At 47.4% G+C, this 18,801-nt stretch overlaps 1 long non-coding RNA gene across 1 annotated transcript; it reads left to right on the top strand.

The window, feature by feature from the left end:
• The first annotated feature begins 96 nt into the window (after positions 1-96).
• Positions 97-531, top strand: 1700084E18Rik (RIKEN cDNA 1700084E18 gene). The gene has a single exon (NR_028299.1). It is a non-coding gene; the product is annotated as an RIKEN cDNA 1700084E18 gene (long non-coding RNA).
• Positions 532-18,801: the final 18,270 nt, after the last annotated feature.

Below are 18,801 nucleotides of genomic sequence, written 5' to 3'. Positions count from 1 at the left end.
TCCAGCGCCTCCTTTTGTTTGTCCCTCACTGCACCACTCTGCCTCCCCCGCCCCGGAAGTGACGTCACGGCCGGACGCACCCGCGGCATCCCGGCCGTCGCCATGTCTGTTAAGGGGAAAGCTTGAGGCGGCTTCACCCTACTCCCGTCCACGTGCCTGCGCCAAGCCACTTCGGGGCGGAAGTAACGGGACAGAACTAAGCCCCCTTAAAGGGACAGGGATCCCTGCAACTTAAGGGATGCGTTACTCTGGCCAGAGCGGCCAAGTGACCCAAGCTGACGCAAGTATCCGCTCACCTCCTTTGTTCGGGTTCCGATCGCCATTGGGCCAGCGTCCTCATACCTTTAGTGCTGCTCGTTAGCTGACTCGCTGCCCAAACTCTTCAGGTGCCCGCAAATGTAACTGCCCTGCTGATGCTGACGCGCGCCTCGACACGTCCGGCTTGCGACGGTTGTCCCTGAAAAGCCGCATAATTCCGAGTTAACTGAATGGCTTCTCCGCCGCCGCTGCAATAAACACAGTTGAACTAAATTTAAAGGTTTCTTGGGCGATTAGTCGCGCCCCGGCGAGTTCACTGTCTCACACTAGGAGATCTTTGAAGTCGTTGGACTGGACTGGGTTAGGAACTTTTTGTAGAAGAGGGGAGAGAGGTAGTGCCGTGCTTGAGAAGGTATTGGAGTTTAGGAATCTGGTAGGTGTGTCCTGAGTCCAGTGGTCACTTTGAAACTAAGTATCTGCTTTATCCAGTATTTTGCTCCGACTTTTGTAAGCAAGGGCTTCTGGTGGGGATCTCTTTGTCCGGTTCCCCGGCTTCTGGCTGGAGATAGAGGATTGGCAGAGGGTGTGAGGGGAATTCTCTATCGGGAAACCTCCAGCCTAACGTTAGCAGCGAATTTTGAGCTGAGCTGAGGATAAAACCACATCTTCAGAACCAAGCCTCCAGACGCTAGCTGTGTGTGTGTGTTAATCTTCCCGGGTCCTCATAATTCCCAGGCTAACTGTAGTAATCCTTAGGTTGGGAAATTGTTCAGCTATTAAAACAAAGTGTTTCATGTACTCCAGTATGGGACGAGTTCCAGTAGCTTACGTGAAAGAAGAAAGGCAGGGAGCACAGCAATGAGTTTTTGTGGAGTTGGGTATCAGTGGTGTGTGCACCAGCTGACTAATATACACAGGCTGTACAGATGACCCTTCCCTCACTGAATGATCTCCGCCCCCTTTTACAGTGACAGGACCTCTGGAAGAGCAGTCAGTGCTCTTAGCTGCTGAGCCATCTCTCCAGCCCAGCCCCTTAACCTTAAATTTATATAAAGAGAAAGGGGGATATAAGTATATTTATCCACATACTAAGGTATATTTAGTTTCAAACTTTAAAAATAATAATAATTTCAACTTCAAAGATAATGCTTTTTTTTTCTGTTGCCAAAAAGCATTTTGCCCTGGGAAAGATATACCCTGCTAGTCCACAAAAGAATCCAGAGTTAGGGTTGGGGCAGGGTTTTGTTTTTATCTTCCCAGGAGAAGAAAAACATACAACAGAGAAATTCAGATACCACTGGACAAGAGAAACAGGATGGATCATCAAGAAAAGATATCCTGCCTGGCGTGGTGGCCATGCCTTTTATCCCAGCACTTGGGAGGCAGAGGCAGGCGGATTTCTGAGTTCGAGGCCAGCCTGGTCTACAGAGTGAGTTCCAGGACAGCCAGGGCTGCACAGAGAAACCCTGTCTCAAAAAACTAAAAAAGAACATTGGCTTCTCTTCCAAAGGTCCAAGGTTCGATTCCCCAGCACCCACATGGTGGCCCACAGCTCCAGTCACAGGGGATCTGCAAATAATACCACCTGGGACATTGAAACAGTCTGCGGTTGTTTTTCTCAAAAGTTCCGGGTAATTAGGCCCTCTGGCAGGGGGCTGGGGCCCATGTTCTCAGGGCAGTCAGTATTTTTCCACTCTTCATTTCCCCACTTCTTGTGAGTAGCTCTAATCTTAGAGCGACCCCACTTCCTTTTCTGGCAAAGTCTGGTACTGGTGTGTCGGAGCACCATTACCTGTACAGCATTAACCCTGTCTTTTACAAAAGCCACTAACTTATTAAGAATGCAAGGTCCAAAAGTGAGCAAAAGCAAAAGAATGGTTAGGGGACCGGCAAGGGTAGAAACAAGGGTGGTAAACCAAGGAGACTTATTAAACCAATTTTCAAACCAGCTCTGTCTATCTTCTCTTGCCCTTCTGCGCTTGTCTAATCGATCCCTGAGTTTTGACATAGAATCTTTAATTACTCTAGAATGGTCTACATAGAAGCAACACTCTTCTTTTAGGGCTGCACAAAGTCCTCCTTCTTTGAGGAAAAGGAGGTCTAACCCTCTCCTATTTTGCAGTACTACCTCTGACAGGGAGGTCAAGGATTCTTCTAGTTTAGTTATGGACTGCTCTGTGGCCCTCAGATCAGTGTCCATGGCAGTTCGCAAGTCATCAAAGTATCGAGGGGTCTGAATTAAGGCGGTTGTACCTGTGCCAACCCCAGCCGCCACCCCCAGACCCAGGAGGACCGCCAAAGTCATGGTAATGGGCTCTCGCTTATGGCAGACTCGATGGTCGAATTCATCAACAAAAGAGCTGTCATCATGGTACAGGAGCCTAGGGACAAGCTGAACTAGAATACAGTAATCTTTAGAAGTATTAAAAACAGAAGTAGATACACAGGGAGTGAGACCAGTGTTGCAAGCCCACACTGTGTCTAAGGGGGGCACTAGGTACTGACCACTGTCGGAAAACTGGATATGTTGGGTCTGATTACAGAGGTGCCATCTACCATGTGGCACTTGATCCAAGCAAAGTCCGCTCCCTAAGACAGCTGCCAGAGTCAATTTTCTGTTTTCCCCCCAAGGGCATTGAGAATGGTCTGCAGTCTTATTATAGGTCCTGACTTGGGCGATTCCTGCATAATAGAGGGGACTAGAGGCATAGCACAGCCAGCAAGACTGAGTAATGTTGGGATTAGTACGATTGAGGACCAGGAATGCCCCCTGTACCAGGCTAAACAGGCGATTCTCGGTGTCTGGGGGCCAGGGAGTGGTTGGGGCTAGATCAAGGGAAGGAGTGTAAGCATCAGTAGGGCCACCTAAAGTAGGCCCAGGGAGGGTAGGTCTTGGAGGGGGGTCTCTGAGGCCTTTTAACTAAGACGGGGTTAGGCCCCACTGACTGGGCTGGAGGACTTTCTATCTTCAGCCGAACCTTAAAAGTGAATCCAGGGTCCGTCCCTGTCACATAAAATCTTAGGCCCCACTGCCTCCCCTTTATCCAATCTTCCTTTGCCTCTTTTCCTTTCTGAGTAAAAGTGATGTTTAAAGAATCATGGCCCTTATTTCATCTGGACACTACAATAAGATCCCAGATAGAGGAAGGGTGCCAATAAGTGGTACCAGTGGTTTCACATCCCCACTGACTACAGAAGAAGCCCTCTGCTCCCCTGCACCGGCGAGCCCCTTTTTTACTTTTTCTATCTCTGGGACAGACATAAAAGGGCTCCTGACGGCGCCTCCTTTGTTTAGACTCACTATTACAGCCTGGTATATCTGCAATGTACTGCCCCTGGGAACTTACCCCCTGGTTATATGACCGCTTTTGGTAGATTACCTCGCCCTGGGGCACTGTTTCATGTGACTCTTCAGGGATATCCCAAGCGTCTAATCTAGCCATCAAGGCACAGATTTCAGGGAACAGAGGGGGCCACCATGTATAAGGGGGGGGGGCTACCTTTGAAGTACTCCATACAGTATCTCTGGCTTGAGAGATGACTTCCCATGTCAGGGTCATGGAAGCATGAGGATTACTACCCAAAGTTGGGGCTATGGCGAAGGCGCAGCTTAAGAGGATTATCAGTGGCTGCCACCGTCCAGTCACCCTCATCTTGGTTTGGTGCTTTCTTTACATGGGAGGCGTGGATCCAGGCAGCAATCCCGTCTACCTTCACTGCCATGGGGGTAGTCAACAGCACCAGATAAGGTTCTTTCCACCGGGGCTCAAGCGTGCCAACGCGATGTCGTCTGACCAAGACCGAGTCTCCGATCTGGAACCGATGGGGCACTGCTGTGGTCCCCAGTGTGTAGGCTTCTTTGATCTGGTTCCAGATCTGTGTTCTGACAACTTCTAAGGCCTTTAAGTGAGTAAACAGAGCAGAGGGTGAGGAAAAGTCAGTGTTGGGATCCAATATCCCACCTGACTCAGTTAAGGGGGGCGGTCCCCCATACAGAATCTCATAGGGGGTGAGGCCGAAACATCTGGGAGTGTTTCGGACCCTGAGAAGCGCAAAGGGAAGGAGAGTCACCCAGTCCCGACCGCCGGTCTCAATGGCTAATTTATTAAGGGTCTCTTTTAAGGTCCTATTCATTCTTTCTACCTGTCCTGAGCTCTGGGGCCTGTAAGCACAATGTAATTTCTAATTAGTCCCCAGTTGCGTGGCCAATTCCTGACTTACCTGGGCAACAAAAGCGGGCCGTTGTCTGAGCCGATTACCTTGGGAATCCCAAATCGAGGCAGGATCTCTTCAAGAATTTTCTTAGTTACCACCTGAGCTGTTTCTGATTTAGTAGGGAAAGCCTCTACCCATCCTGAAAAGGTGTCTATAAAAACTAGAAGATGTTTGTTACCATACTTCCCTGGCTTAATTTCAGCAAAATCTATTTCCCAGTAAGCCCCTGGTCGGTCACCTCTCAGTCTTTTCCCTGGTGCATTGAAGGGGCGTGCCGCATTGGTCAGAGCACAAGCCTTACAAGTTTTTGCAACTTGCTCAGCGATGGAGTGCAGCTTGATCACATAATAGTTGGAAGATTGAATCAAGTCACATAACTTCTTTGCTCCCAGATGAGTCAACCGATGGATGCGTTCTACATATGCCCTCCCTTCTTTGTAGGGCATTATGATTTTTCCTTCTTTAGTTTTTGCTACACCATGTTGGCTGAACCCCCGAGCCAGTCCTCGATCTCCCATGTCTTCAATTATGTCATAGTCTTTGGGGGTATATTCAAAACTAACTTCCGGGGTGCCGTGGGGTTCATCAATGGCTTCAACGGCCAGAGTGACTGCCCCCTGGGCTGCCTGTTTTGCCTCCCAGTCAGCCATCTGGTTCCCTTTTGCTACCGGGTCACTGCTCTTTTGGTGCCCAGGACAGTGGACAATAGCGACCCTTTTGGGCAGATATATAGCCTCTAGGAGAGCCAAGATTTCCTCCTTATTTTTAATTTCCTTCCCTGCTGATGTGAGCAGCCCCCTCTGCCTGTAGATGGCCCCATGTATGTGGGCTGTGGCAAAGGCATATCGGCTATCAGTGTAGATATTGATGGCCTTACCTTCTGCCAGTTCTAGTGCTTGGGTCAACGCCTGGAGTTCTGCTTTCTGCGCCGAAGTTCCTTCTGGTAAACTGCTGGCCCAAATTACCTGCTTTCCATCCACCACCGCGGCTCCTGCTCTTCTTTTTCCTTCTACCACGAAGCTGCTACCATCTGTGTACCAGTTAGGTACACCTGGCTAAGGTTGATCAGTCAGGTCCTTTCTGGTTCCGGTCTCTTCAGCCAGGATGTCAGCGCATCGGTGCACTGGGGTGGAGTCATCTGCTTCGGGGAGCAGGGTGGCAGGGTTGAGGATAGCAGGCAGAGCAAAAGTTATCCGGTCATTTAATAACAAGCTCGGGGGGCTGGAGAGGTGGCTCAGCGGGTAAGAGCACTGACTGCTCTTCCGAAGGTCCTGAGTTCAATTCCCAGCAACCACATGGTGGCTCACAACCACCCATAATGAGATCTGACGCCCTCTTCTGGTGCATCTGAAGACAGCTACGGTGTACTTACATATAATAATAAATAAGTAAATCTTTTTTAAAAAAAAAATAACAAGCTCTGGTAGTGTGTCATCCAGGCATTTGTCATCCAGCGGTCCGGGGGCTGCCGCACAATACTTTCCAAAGCATGGGGAGCAATTACAGTCACATGTTGACCCAGAGTAAGCTTGTCAGCATCTTTGATAAGTAGGGCTACTGCAGCAATGGCTTTCAGGAAGAGGGCCAACCACTGGCGACCGGGTCTGGCTTTTTGGACAGGTAGGTCACCGGCTGCTTCCAGGGCCCCAGAGTCTGAGTCAGGACTCTGCGGGCTACTCTAGTCCACTCATCAACATATAGGGTGAAAGGCTTAGTCAAATCTGGCAAGGCCAAAGCAGGGGCTGCAAGCAGAGCAGCCTTTATGCCGTCAAAGGCTTTTTGGTGTTCCTCTGTCCAGGTGAACGGGACTTTTTCTTTAGTGAGTGGATACAGAGGGGCCACTCTGGTATCCAGAGTCTGCAATAGCCCGCCGTCCCCAGAAACTCACATACTTGTCGTGGAGTGGTGGGGGTTGGGATCTGCAACACAGTCTTCTTTCGAGCTTTGGTGAGCCACCGCTTTCCTTCTCGGAGGGTGTATCCTAGGTAGGTCACCTCGGTGCGGCATAGCTGAGCTTTCTTAGTGGATACCCGGTACCCCAACTTACCCAGTTCATTCAGGAGTTTCTTGGTCCCGTCGAGGCACAGTTCCTGGGTTGAGGCTGCAAGCAGTAACTCATCTACATACTGCAAGAGAGAAATCTGAGGGTTCTGTGCCCTGAAGGGCACAAGGTCGCGGTGGAGTGCTTCATCAAAAAGGGTAGGGGAATTTTTGAACCCTTGTGGCAACCGTGTCCAGGTCAGCTGGCCCGTATACCCTCTCTCTGGGTCTCTCCACTCAAAGGTGAATAGTGGCTGGCTGTTGGGGTGCAATTGGAGGCAGAAAAAGGCATCTTTCAAGTCTAGGACAGTGTACCAAGTCCGCTCTGGCGGGAGGGAGCTTAATAGGTTGTAAGGATTGGGAACAGTAGGGTGAATGTCTTTTTATTAACTTCTCTCAAATCTTGCACAGGTCGATAGTCATTAGACCCGGGCTTGCGCACAGGCAGGAGAGAGGTATTCCAAGGGGATTGGCAAGGCACTAAAATCCCCTGTTGTAACAGTCTCTGGATATGTGGCCAGATGCCTTCTTTAGCCTCCCTACTCATAGGATACTGTTTGACCGAGACGGGGGAGGCATCGACCTTTAGCTCCACCACAACCGGTGGCACCTGTTTGGCTAATCCTATTCCTGCCTGTTCAGCCCAAACTCCAGAGAAAGCAGACATCCATTCGGATGCTGGTAACTGCTTGGGATTCTGCTCATGGAGGCGGTACTCCTCTTCTAGGTGCAAAACCAAGCAAGCTGCTGGGGCGCCCTCCCAGGTTACCTGGGGTCCCTTGGCAGTGAATTGAAGTTGAGCTTTTAATTTAGTTAGTAGATCCCTTCCGAGTAGGGGGGCTGGGCACTCAGGAATAACAAGGAAGGAGTGAGTTACTTGTCCTTTTCTAACCTCTAGAGTGCACTTGGTAGTCCAAGGGTAAAATTTGTGACCAGTGGCTCCTATTACCATTGTTTTCTTTTTTCCTAATTGTCCTAATGTTTTGGTCAAGACAGAATGTTCTGCTCCCATGTCTACTAAAAAATTAACAGGAGTCCCCTCCACAGAGAGCATCACCCTAGGCTCAGGGAGGGGGACCGAGCCCTGACTCCCCTAGTCTTCTTCGAGGGCCAGCACTTTAGGTCCTCTCTGTCTCTTTTTGGGGCATTCTCTGGCCCAATGTCCCTTCTCTTTACAGTAAGCACATTGATCTTTTTCAAGTTGAAGTCTCTGTCCTCCTGGAGGTCTTCTTGCCCTGTTGCCCAGGTACCTTGAATGTCCTTTCTCTGACTTTCCTTCACCTACTACTGCGGCCAAAACCTTAGTCAAGTTTCTTTCCTGGCGGCGATCACGCGATTCTCTCTCTCTTCTGCCTCTTTCTTTTCTCTTTCTTGCTTTTCTTCCTCAGTCTCTCTCTTATGATACACTTTCTCAGCCTCCTTTACCAGGTCCTGTAATGTATGATCCTGAAGTCCCTCCAACCTCTGCAACTTTTTCTTAATATCAGAGGCAGACTGACCAATGAAAGCCATAGCTATAGCTGCTTGCTGTCCCTCTAAGGAGGGATCAAACGGGGTATATCTCCTATAAGCCTCCATCAGCTGTTCTAAGAAAACGGAGGGCGGCTCCACTGAACCCTGAAGAACCTCTCTTACCTTGGCCAAATTGGTGGGTCACCATGCAGCCCCCTTGAGACCCGCCACTAGAGTCTGGTGGTAGACCATGAGACACTCCCTACCTTCCACAGTGTTGAAATCTCAGTCGGGGCGGGCCAAGGGAAAAGCCTCATCTACAAGGTTGGGGAGATTAGTGGGGGTCCCATCTGGTCCCGGGACATTCTTTCTGGCCTCCAACAGGATCCTCTCTCTCTCCGCCGTGGTGAAGAGGACCTGCAAGAGTTGCTGGCAATCATCCCAAGTGGGCTGGTGTGAAAACATGAGGGACTCAAGGAGCCCAGTCAAGCCTGAGGGATTTTCTGAAAAAGAAGGATGATTAGTTTTCTAATTGTAGAGATCAGCCGAAGAGAAAGGCCAATACTGCAAGGGAGCAAGTTCATTGGGGCCCGGAGGAGGGCCACCAACATAGGCCCGGAGGGGCAAGGCAATGGTGGAGTCGGGTCCAGCGCCCACGCCATCTGGACTGCGACCCCTGCGGCTCCGTGTCCCCACCATGGACCCGGCGGCCCCGTCCCCCTCAGGGGTAGGGAAAGGTTCCGCCGGCGCAGGATCCTGAGGAGGGAGAGGCTGAGGAACAGGTAAAGGATAAGGGGGTGGCTGTGGCTCTGTCCACAGATAATCATTGATCTTGGGATAGATCCGTGGGGAAGCTGAGGGACTGGTCAGCTGCTGATTTGGTTTCGGTTTTGACATAGTGACAGCGACTGTCACCGAAGGAGTCCTGGATATCCAGGGTCGCACCCAGGGTGGAGGGTTCCGGACCAGATCCTGCCAAACAAGGATGTAGGGGACCTGGTCCGGATGGCCCCCTGGTGTCTGAAAAACAAGACACTTTACAGCATAGATAATGGGTAAATGAAAGGATCCGTCTTGCGGCCAGCTGACGCCAAATGTTGGCCATTCAGATGAACAAAAAGTTCACCACGGTCCCTTTTTTACTTCAACAGATAAACTATGAGCCCTACTCTTAACATCTGTCCAATGATTTAAAATCAGAGTCAAAGGGGTTGTCACAGTCTGTCCCATTTCTATAACACTTACAATGAAGACAATCACAAAGACAATCACAGAAAGAGACAAAATGAGCCGCCGACTCCAAGTCGACCAGAAATACCAAAAAGAGTCAGCCGGCCTGGAAGCAGGTCGCTGACACAGATCGTCAAGGAGAAGACTTATCTCCTGACTATTCCCGCGGGGGTCCACCAGGCGTCCCTGGTCCTCCCCCTGTCCTCTTGGCACGTCTCCCAGGGCGAATGGACAGTGGACACCAGATATGTCTATCTCTATCTACCCCGCTCTCCCTCTCAGAGTGCGGTCTCACAGAGCATCTGCAAAACCGAAACTGCGATCGCACCAGATTTTTAGACAGAATACAGACACAGAACCGAGACAAAACAGAGAACCTTACCTCCAAGTGGGTCTAGGACCCCTGGGTGGTCGTGCAGATCCCGGACAAGCCCCCAAATGAAGGACCCCCCCCCCCCAAGAGAGACCCTCACTCAAGTCTTCGGAATAGCGCACACCCAGCGAGACACTGAGACCGAACTTGCTGTAATCACACGAGTAAGTTTATTAACAGCGAGAAGAGTTCAAACCAGCATGCTGGGGCAGAGACTCATACACCACGCAGGGGAAGAGGAGTTCGATCCTGACCCTATTTTTCAGCAGGCTTATAAAGGCAAAAACCACAAATGAGGGGGAAGATCGGGGAGGAAATAGGGGAAGTCTAGGGGCGGATATTTACTTCTAGGCACCTCGGACATTGAAACATTTTGCGGTTGTTTTTCTCAAAAGTTCCGGGTAATTAGGCCATCTGGCAGGGGGCCGGGGCCCATGTTCTCAGGGCAGTCAGTATTTTTCCACTCTTCACCAGGAACAGCCAGGGCTACACAGAGAAACCCTGTCTCAAAAAAAAACAAAACAAAACAAAACAAAAAAAAAAGAAAAAGAAAAAAAGACTGTCTGAGACATGAATGTATATGCGTAATCAATCAATCTTGTGGGCTACAGGGTTTCAGAGTTCTGTCATAGGCACGGATGGAGGTTTACATTACAGCTGGATTACAGGCCAAACAGACCTATAAAGTTTGACACCTGTACCTGCTCAAACAAAAAACAGAATCATCTTTTTTGGTTGGTTGGTTTTTGTTTGTTTGATTGTTTGTTTTTTGGTTTTTCGAGACAGGGTTTCTCTGTATAGCCCTGGCTGCCCTGGAACTCACTTTGTAGACCAGGCTGGCCTCGAACTCAGAAATCTGCCTGCCTCTGCCTCACAAGTGCTGGGATAAAAGGCATGCTCCACCACCCACTGAATCATCTTTTTTTTAAATTAATTAATTTATTTATTATATTTGAGTACACTGTAGTTGTCTTCATATATCTCAGAAGAGGACATCAGATCTCATTACAGATGGTTGTGAGCCACCATGTGGTTGCTGGAGTTTGAACTCAGGACCTTCAGAAGAGCAGTCAGTGCTCTTAACAGCTGAGCCATCTCTCCAGCCCCCAGAGAATCATCTTAGCTGATTTGTGCAAACTGCACAATCCATATATGTACTAATGCAGAAATGTATAATACTTGAAAAGTCTGTGTGTTTTCAGAGCAAAACAACCAGACACCAATGAACACAAGGCAAGCAGCCCAGGTGATCAACCTCAGACTGCCTTAGTTGCTGTTTCCTCAAAAATGTACATCCACAGCAAATTCAAAATGGCTAGCTAAGATCGTCCAGCCTCACCTCACACAGTGTTTCAGCCAGAACTTCAGTTAAGCCCTGCACTTTCGCAACCTACAGAAACTAGCTGTCTAAGTTAGGGTTCCCATTGCTGTGAAGAGACACCAGGACCAAGGCAACTCTAATAAGGACAACATTTAATTGAGTCTGGGTTATGGTCAGAGGTTCAGTCCATTATCATCAAGGCAGGAGGCATAGCAGTGTCCAGGCAGGCACAGTGTTGGAGGAGCTGAGAGTTCTACATCTTGTTCCAAAAGCAAACAGACGACTGGCTTCTACAAAGCTAGGAGAAGGGCCTCAAAACCCACCCCCACAGTGACACACTACCTCCAAAAGGCCACGCCTACTCTAACAAAGCCATATCTCCTAATAGTGCCATTCCCTGGGCCAAGCATATTGAAACTACCACACTGGGTAACAAATAATACAATTAGCTCTCTCAGGACTTATCCAATCTCCCAGTTTTGTTAGGGTCTTCAAAAGATGCTGTTGCTCCTATTTAAGAACATGACACCCTCTTTCCCACAAGTGGGATGGATGGTTTCTCCAGTCATTTGGTGGTTTATGGATGTCTGTTGTCATTTAGAGAGGTTGGTTACAAGTTGGTTTTGAAGGAAACAAAGTAAAGGAGGTTAGATTCTTTCTCCCCTTTATCCTTTTTTCTTGTATCTAATGTTGGGGAGTGAAAAGGGGGAGAGCAGATACAGGGATGTAAGGGGGTGAGTACATCTCCTTTTACACTAGACAGCAGCTTGGAGTCTCAAATATTTTACATTGGTATGGATTTTTGTATATTGAATGAAACTTAAGGTTATTTTTGCTACATTTTTGCTACATTTTATGTATATATTGAAACATATATATATATATATTTATATGTATATATTGAAATATATATATATGTCTTAACTTTTGTTTTAGTTATTGTACCTATACAACTCATTTTGAAATGTAACATGACATTCTAGTCCTTTTGAAAGATACTATTACAAACTGTTTAGGATAATTAAGCAATGCAAGTTGTCATTAGTCAAACTTGTAGTCTTGTTGGGTACTAGTTTAATTACAAAAATAAGCTTTGTTTAGCCTCCTATAGATGTTTTCAAAGCTAAGCAGATAGTAGATAGCTGGAAACAAGCAACATTTGCCTATTCAGATATACTTTAAACAGATGGTCTTCAGACACTCCAGAGATCTGTAGACTATGGCATTTAAGATTTTTTTTTAGGTTTATGTTATTAACGCGTTCTCACGCCCGGCCAGGAAGAACACAGCAAACCAGAATCTTCTGCGGCAAAACTTTATTGCTTACATCTTCAGGAGCAAGAGTGTAAGAAGCAAGAGAGCGAGAAAACGAAACCCCGTCCCTATTAAGGAGAATTATCCTTCGCCTAGGACGTGTCACTCCCTGATTGGCTGCAGCCCATCGGCCGAGTTGACGTCACGGGGAAGGCAGAGCACATGGAGTGGAGAACCACCCTCGGCACATGCGCAGATTATTTGTTTACCACTTAGAACACAGCTGTCAGCGCCATCTTGTAACGGCGAATGTGGGCGCGGCTCCCAACATCTCCCCCTTTCCTTTTAATAAGAGCAAATAGGCCACCCATATTAATGAGAGTGGAGATAGAGGTCAAATCCCCAGTGTGTAGGTAAAGGAGCCATGTACAGGATTAGCTCTTAGGCTCACAGGCTTTTACCCAGAGCAACCCTGACCTGCTCCCGTGTCGTTTTGCCTGGAGAGAAGGACACTTGGACACTCAACCTTCTTGAAAGATGACATGTCTCCCTAGAATAGGCTCATATATGCCGCAGAGCCTTTCTACTGCAGTGCTTAGCCGTGCAACTCTCTCGGGCTGCTGAAGCACACTCACTCTATCCCGTGCAATGAGACTAGCCTCATGGGATATAAGAGCTGAGTGGCCAGCGACCTATTGCCTAAGCATAGATATATCAGGGGAAGCTCCATGTTCTAGTCCTGCAAGCGCCTGGGCAATAACCACCTTGTCTCTCTTAGTTTAGGCCTTAAGCTTACAGACCAACCAAAGAAGCAACACTAATCCACAGCAAAGTGTATCTCCAAATAATATCAATCCCACCCATTCTTTAAAGAAAGAAAATGCTGAGGAGATCCAATTGGGTAATCCTTTGGTCAGGGACAGGTCCAAGCGCGTGGAGTTGACCTGAAGTCTCAATTCCCGAAGGATCTGTTCAAATTCAGCCATCCAATTCTGTAACATATACTGAAAAAGACTTTTTGACAAATTAGCTGCCCTAGTAAATTTAACATACTGAATGGAAGTAACACACAATCCCGGAAACTTTTGTTCACATCTCAGCTGAGCTATTTGCCATAATACATCTAGTTGTTTCTGGACAAGATCTATGAGTTGATTAACCAGCATGAGACCTCTCTGTATCTTGACATTAGCTGAGGCCTGTTTATCTATGACTGTAGTCACTGAGGCTGACAAAGTGTTAATGGTGTCAGTCGTCTGGACCTGTCCAGACAGAGCCAAGGCTGTCTGAATCAAGGCTAAACCCAGTTCCTAGTTAGTGGTAAAAAAGCAGGAGAATACTTGAGCATTATACATCACCGTCATTGGGAGTGGAAATGTCGACATTATCCCCCAACGCTGCTCTCTCTTTATTATTGACGCCCTGGACATCACCAAGACGAGGGACATCAGTATTCCCTTGGTCAGTCTGGATTTTTCGGGTGAGTCTTTCTGGTATCCAAAATGGGTTGTCTTCATTCTGTGGGAAAACACAGATCGCTCCCCTGGATCTTATCAAAATAGGATCCGGGCCATACCATTTATTATCAAGGACATTTTTCCATTTAACCATCTCATTGGGCCTATCTGGCTCTGAACAATGACGTTCAGCCGCAGTATGGCCATGAGCATCAATATTTAAAAAATTGAGTGTAAAGAGTGCCATAGACACAGACACTCTTGGTGCTCGGGGTAAAATCTCTTCAATTCCCCTCTTTTGCTTTATAAGATAGGCTTTGAGGGTGCGATGCGCACGCTCAACAATACCCTGTCCTTGAGGGTTGTATGGAAGTCCAGTCAGGTGGGTTACATCCATCTGACGGCAGAACTGCTGAAATTTTTGAGACGTATAAGCTGGTCCATTATCAGTCTTAAGGAGTTTGGGTTTCCCCCAAGCACTCCATGCCTCAAGACAATGTTGAATCACATGTGAGGCTTTTTCTCCGGTTAACGGAGAAGCAAACATGATGCCAGAACATGTGTCAATGGACACATGGAGATAGTGAAGTTTTCCAAAGGAAGAAACATGTGTAACATCCATTTGCCAGACCTGTAGAGGTCGAATACCGCGTGGGTTAATTCCCACATGAGGAACTGGCAAGAACTCACAGCAGCTTTGACATTGAGTAACAATGTCACGGGCTTCTTTTCTTGTCAAGGAGAAACGACTGCGTAATGTTTCAGCCGTCACATGAAAATTGTTATGAAAATTTCTTGCAGCCTCTACCGGGGATGATAGGGCAGCAGCCACCACTTTAGTGGCCTTATCTGCCAAATCATTTCCCAGAGCCATGGGGCCAGGTAGGCCTGAATGGGCTCTAACATGAGTAATATAAACAGGAAATCTTCTAGATAACAAAACTAATTGTATCTGCTGAAAAATATTGGCAACTCTACTGGAAGGCTTAATCACTCCAGCCACTTCTAAAAGATTTACTGCATTAACCACATAACAGGAATCTGACACAATATTAAGGGGTTCTAAAAAGGTTTTTAAAACTTCTAAGACCACTAAACATTCTACCACTTGAGGTGAATTTTCATTATATTGTTTGGATACCACTTTACCATTAGCCATATAGGCACCTATGCCAGTTTTTGATCCATCAGTATATACCACAATCCCATTTTTAAGTGGGTTTCTTACTGTTATTTGTGGAAACACAACAGATTGATTTTGGGCAAACTGTAAGATTGGATGCTTTGGATAATGGTTATCTATTTTTCCTGAAAAGGAGGTAACTAAAACTGCCCAATCATTAGATGTGGCTGCCAAGGTTTGAACCTGTGCAGCGGTATAAGGTACAATTAAAAGATATGGACTTCGCCCAAAGTGGGTGATTGCTGCTTTTAGACCTTTAAGGGCAAGCTGTGCAATTGCATCAGGATACCAATCTATTATTTTAGCTGGGGATACGTTTGGATGGATCCACAACAATGGCCCATTCTGCCACAAAACTGCAGTTGGCAATTGTGCTGTCTTAAAGACACACAAACTGAAAGGCTGCGAATCCTCAATACGTTGTAATTGTGCATTTTGTAAGGCATTTTCCACTTTTTGTAAGGCCTGGTTAGCAGCTAGAGTAAGAGTCCTAGGGGAGGAGATATGAGGATCTCCTTCTAAAATACCAAACAAAGGCCTTAACTCAGCGGAAGGAATCTTTAAAAAAGGTCTGAGCCAATTAATATCTCCCAACAGCTTTTGAATATCATTTAAGGTATGGAGGTGATCTCTTCTTATCTCTACCTTTTGGGGCACAATCTTATCTGGGGACACCACAGAGCCCAAGAATTGTCCTGTATCAGAAATTTGGACCTTTTCTGTGGCTATCTGTAAACCCCACTGACTTAAAGTTTTAAGTAGAAAAGGATATGCCTTTTGTAGCATGGTAAGGTCTTTATGGCACAGGAGGATGTCATCCATGTAAAGGAGCAAAATTAAAGAGGGGAATTGTTCCCTCACTGGCAAAAGAGCTTCTTGCACATAAAGTTGGCACATTGTAGGACTATTGGACATTCCCTGTGGTAAGACCTTCCATTGATACCTCTTATCAGGTTCCATGTGATTAATAGAGGGGATGGTAAAGGCAAATCTGGGCCTATCCCTTGGACACAAAGGTATAGAAAAGAAACAATCTTTAATATCTATAATAATTAAATTCCAGCCACGTGGTAAGGCGGAAAGTACAGGGAGACCCCTCTGTACTGGGCCAAATAAGTTCATTTGCTCATTAATGGCTCTGAGGTCATGGAGCAGTCTCCACTTTCCTGACTTTTTCTTAATTACAAAAATTGGAGTATTCCAAGGTGAGGTAGATGGCTCAATATGGCCTAGTTTTAATTGTTCCTCTACCAGTTGAATCACAGCTTCCAGTTTTTCAGAGGATAGGTGCCATTGAGGAACCCACACTGGGTCCCCTGTTTTCCATGGTATGGGTCGTGCTGCCCCAATGGCCACTAAGGAAAAACCCAGACCCTGTCTGTCTTGGTTTCCATTAGGTGAGATGGGCTCTATCCTTCCCTGTTCTTGATGTCCTAACCCTTTTCCTTCTTTATAACCCATCTTTGCCATGATATTTTTTGCTTTAGTTGAATACCCTCCCGATGGGGCATTTTCATTGGACAAAATAAGGCCCAAATGCTGCATAATATCCCTTCCCCAGAGGTTAACCGGGAGTGGGAGCACATAAGGTATGAATTTCCCTTGCTGTCCTTCAGAGGATTCCCACGTCAAGGCAACGGAGCTTATAGTGGGACATGATTGATATCCTAGGCCCTGTAATGAATGAGATGACTCTGTGGTGGGCCACGCTTTGGGCCACCAATGTGTAGAGATTATACTTTTATCTGCTCCGGTATCAAGGATGCCTTCAAACTCTTTTCCGTTAATCTTAAGGCAGAGCTTAGGTCTATTATTCAAAGATACAACCAAATAGGCAGAATCATTTCCTGAGGAGCCCATTTTCTTTATCTCAGGTCCTGCAGATTTCTCCCTGGTATTATCAGGGAGGAGCAGCAGCTGAGCTATCCTATCTCCTTTACTAATAGAAAAAACGCCTTTAGGGCTTGAGCACAGGACCTGTATTTCAGGGGAATGTTGACAATCCATAACTCCAGGGTGGACTACTAAGCCCTGCAAGGTGAGTGAACCCCGGCCGAGAATAAGGCCCATGGTTCCCGGGGGCAAGGATGGTATAGGCTCCACCGGCACCGGCTGAATACTCATTTGAGGCATTAATAGGAAGTCGGAGGCGGCACGCAGGTCCACCCTTGTGGGTCTTCCTGGGTCGCCTCTCTGACTGCTTCCTGGGTCCTGACAAACCGGTTCCCATATCTTTGAGGGCCCTGGGACCGAGGGCCCGATGACCCGTTTTTTGGCACATAAGCTGATTGACTATCAGGTGGGGGAAGAATTCTGCCCTTTATATCCCTCACAGAGCGACACTGGTCGGCTCTATGATAACCCTTGCCACACTTAGAGCAAAGAGTGAGAGTCCCTCCCTGTTTATCTGGAGCTCTGCAATCTTTCTTAAAATGCCCAGGCTTTCCGCAATTAAAACATGTCCTCTGATCATTTCTGCTCATGGAGCGGTTCTGAGATTGGAGGATGGCGGCCGCTAAGCCTGCATTGGTGAGAGGTCCCCCAAGCTCTCGACAGACCCTGAGCCAGTCTTGTAAGCCTTTGTTCTTTCTTGGGGCTATGGCCGCTCGGCACTCCTTTGTGGCTTGCTCATAGATTAGCTGTTCTACCAGAGGCGCGGCTTGCTCTGAATCTCCAAAAATACGCTCTGCTGCCTCTGTCATTCTGGCCACAAAATCTGAGAAGGACTCCTGAGGTCCCTGGACAACTTTTGTTAATTGACCAGTGGTTTCACCTGCTCAGGAGAGCGCCTTCCAGGCCCTAATAGCCGTGGAGGAAACTTGGGCATAAGCTCCCCAATGGTAGTTTGTTTGATCAGCAGAATAAGCTCCCTGACCCGTTAACAAGTCAAAAGTCCAATCTCTCTGCTCTGGAGTCAAAGCAGCTGCGTTTGCTCGGGCCTGCGCTTGTGCAGTTTCATGCCAAAGAGCTCTCCATTCCATATATTTGCCCATACTAGGGAGAGCGGCTTTTACAACCGTTTGCCAGTCGGCAGGAGTTAGTGCCATGCCGGCAAGCCTGTCTAACTGCACCAAGGTAAAATTAGCATTGGTTCCATATTTACGGACCGACTCGGCGAGTTCTTTAATTTGTAAGTATTCTACCGGAGCGTGGACACGCCCACCCTCGGCTCCTTCAAAGACTGGAAATGCCTGTTGTATTTTCCTTTGTTCCTCTCTGGGAATGAATGAGTCTGCGCACTGCCTCTCTGCGCATTGTCTCTCTGCGCAGGGCTGACGCACTACGCAGGGCAGGGACTCCGCATAGGGCGGACCTTGAAGCCGACTGCCCTGAGGCCAATCAGCAAACTGGCCTTCGCCAGCCGCTTTTGGCTTCCTTAACTGATTAGCTAGCACTTTACCTGGCTGGTACCCTTTTTTCTCATAATGAGCTGCTTCTTCCTCCCAGTCTGTTTCTTCAGAGGAGAATTCATCATCTGATTCAGAGCTACCAAGAGCTGGCTCCCCGAGCCCATCCAGCGATGAGCACAGGCTCCTTTTCCTAGAGACCTCCGCTAATTGATCTTTCTTCTTTTCCCTTTTTCCTCTTTTTCTTCTAATCTCTCTCCAGGTATTCCTACCTAACCTTAACTTTTCCTCGGGTTCAAGACCCGTGGAAAGGACTGTATACTTATTTTGTGTACCATATTTTCTCTTTGCTCCTACTCTCTCTCCCCGCTTTACTTCTGATAGATTGCCCTGAATTTCATCTAGAATCCGCCCTGCCTTAACCACTTGATAACATGTGAAAAGGAACAAAAGGGCTTCTAACACTAGAAAAAATTCAAGGCCAAACATAACTTGTAAAGCCATTTTCCACTTTACTTCTGATAGACTGTCTTGAATTTCGTTAGAAAGTTCAAGACCAGACTTACCTCGTAAAGCTGTACTCACTGGTACTCTCGTTCCCCAGCTGAAAAGTTCTGAATTCATACAGTTGAATCCTTCTTAACAGTCTGCTTTACGGGAACCTTTATTAC

This window comes from Mus musculus, chromosome 2 (genome assembly GCF_000001635.26).
Source record: "Mus musculus strain C57BL/6J chromosome 2, GRCm38.p6 C57BL/6J".
NCBI lineage: Eukaryota > Metazoa > Chordata > Mammalia > Rodentia > Muridae > Mus > Mus musculus.
The sequence above is the reverse complement of the archived record's forward strand: the minus strand, read 5'-3'. Positions and strand labels throughout refer to the sequence as shown.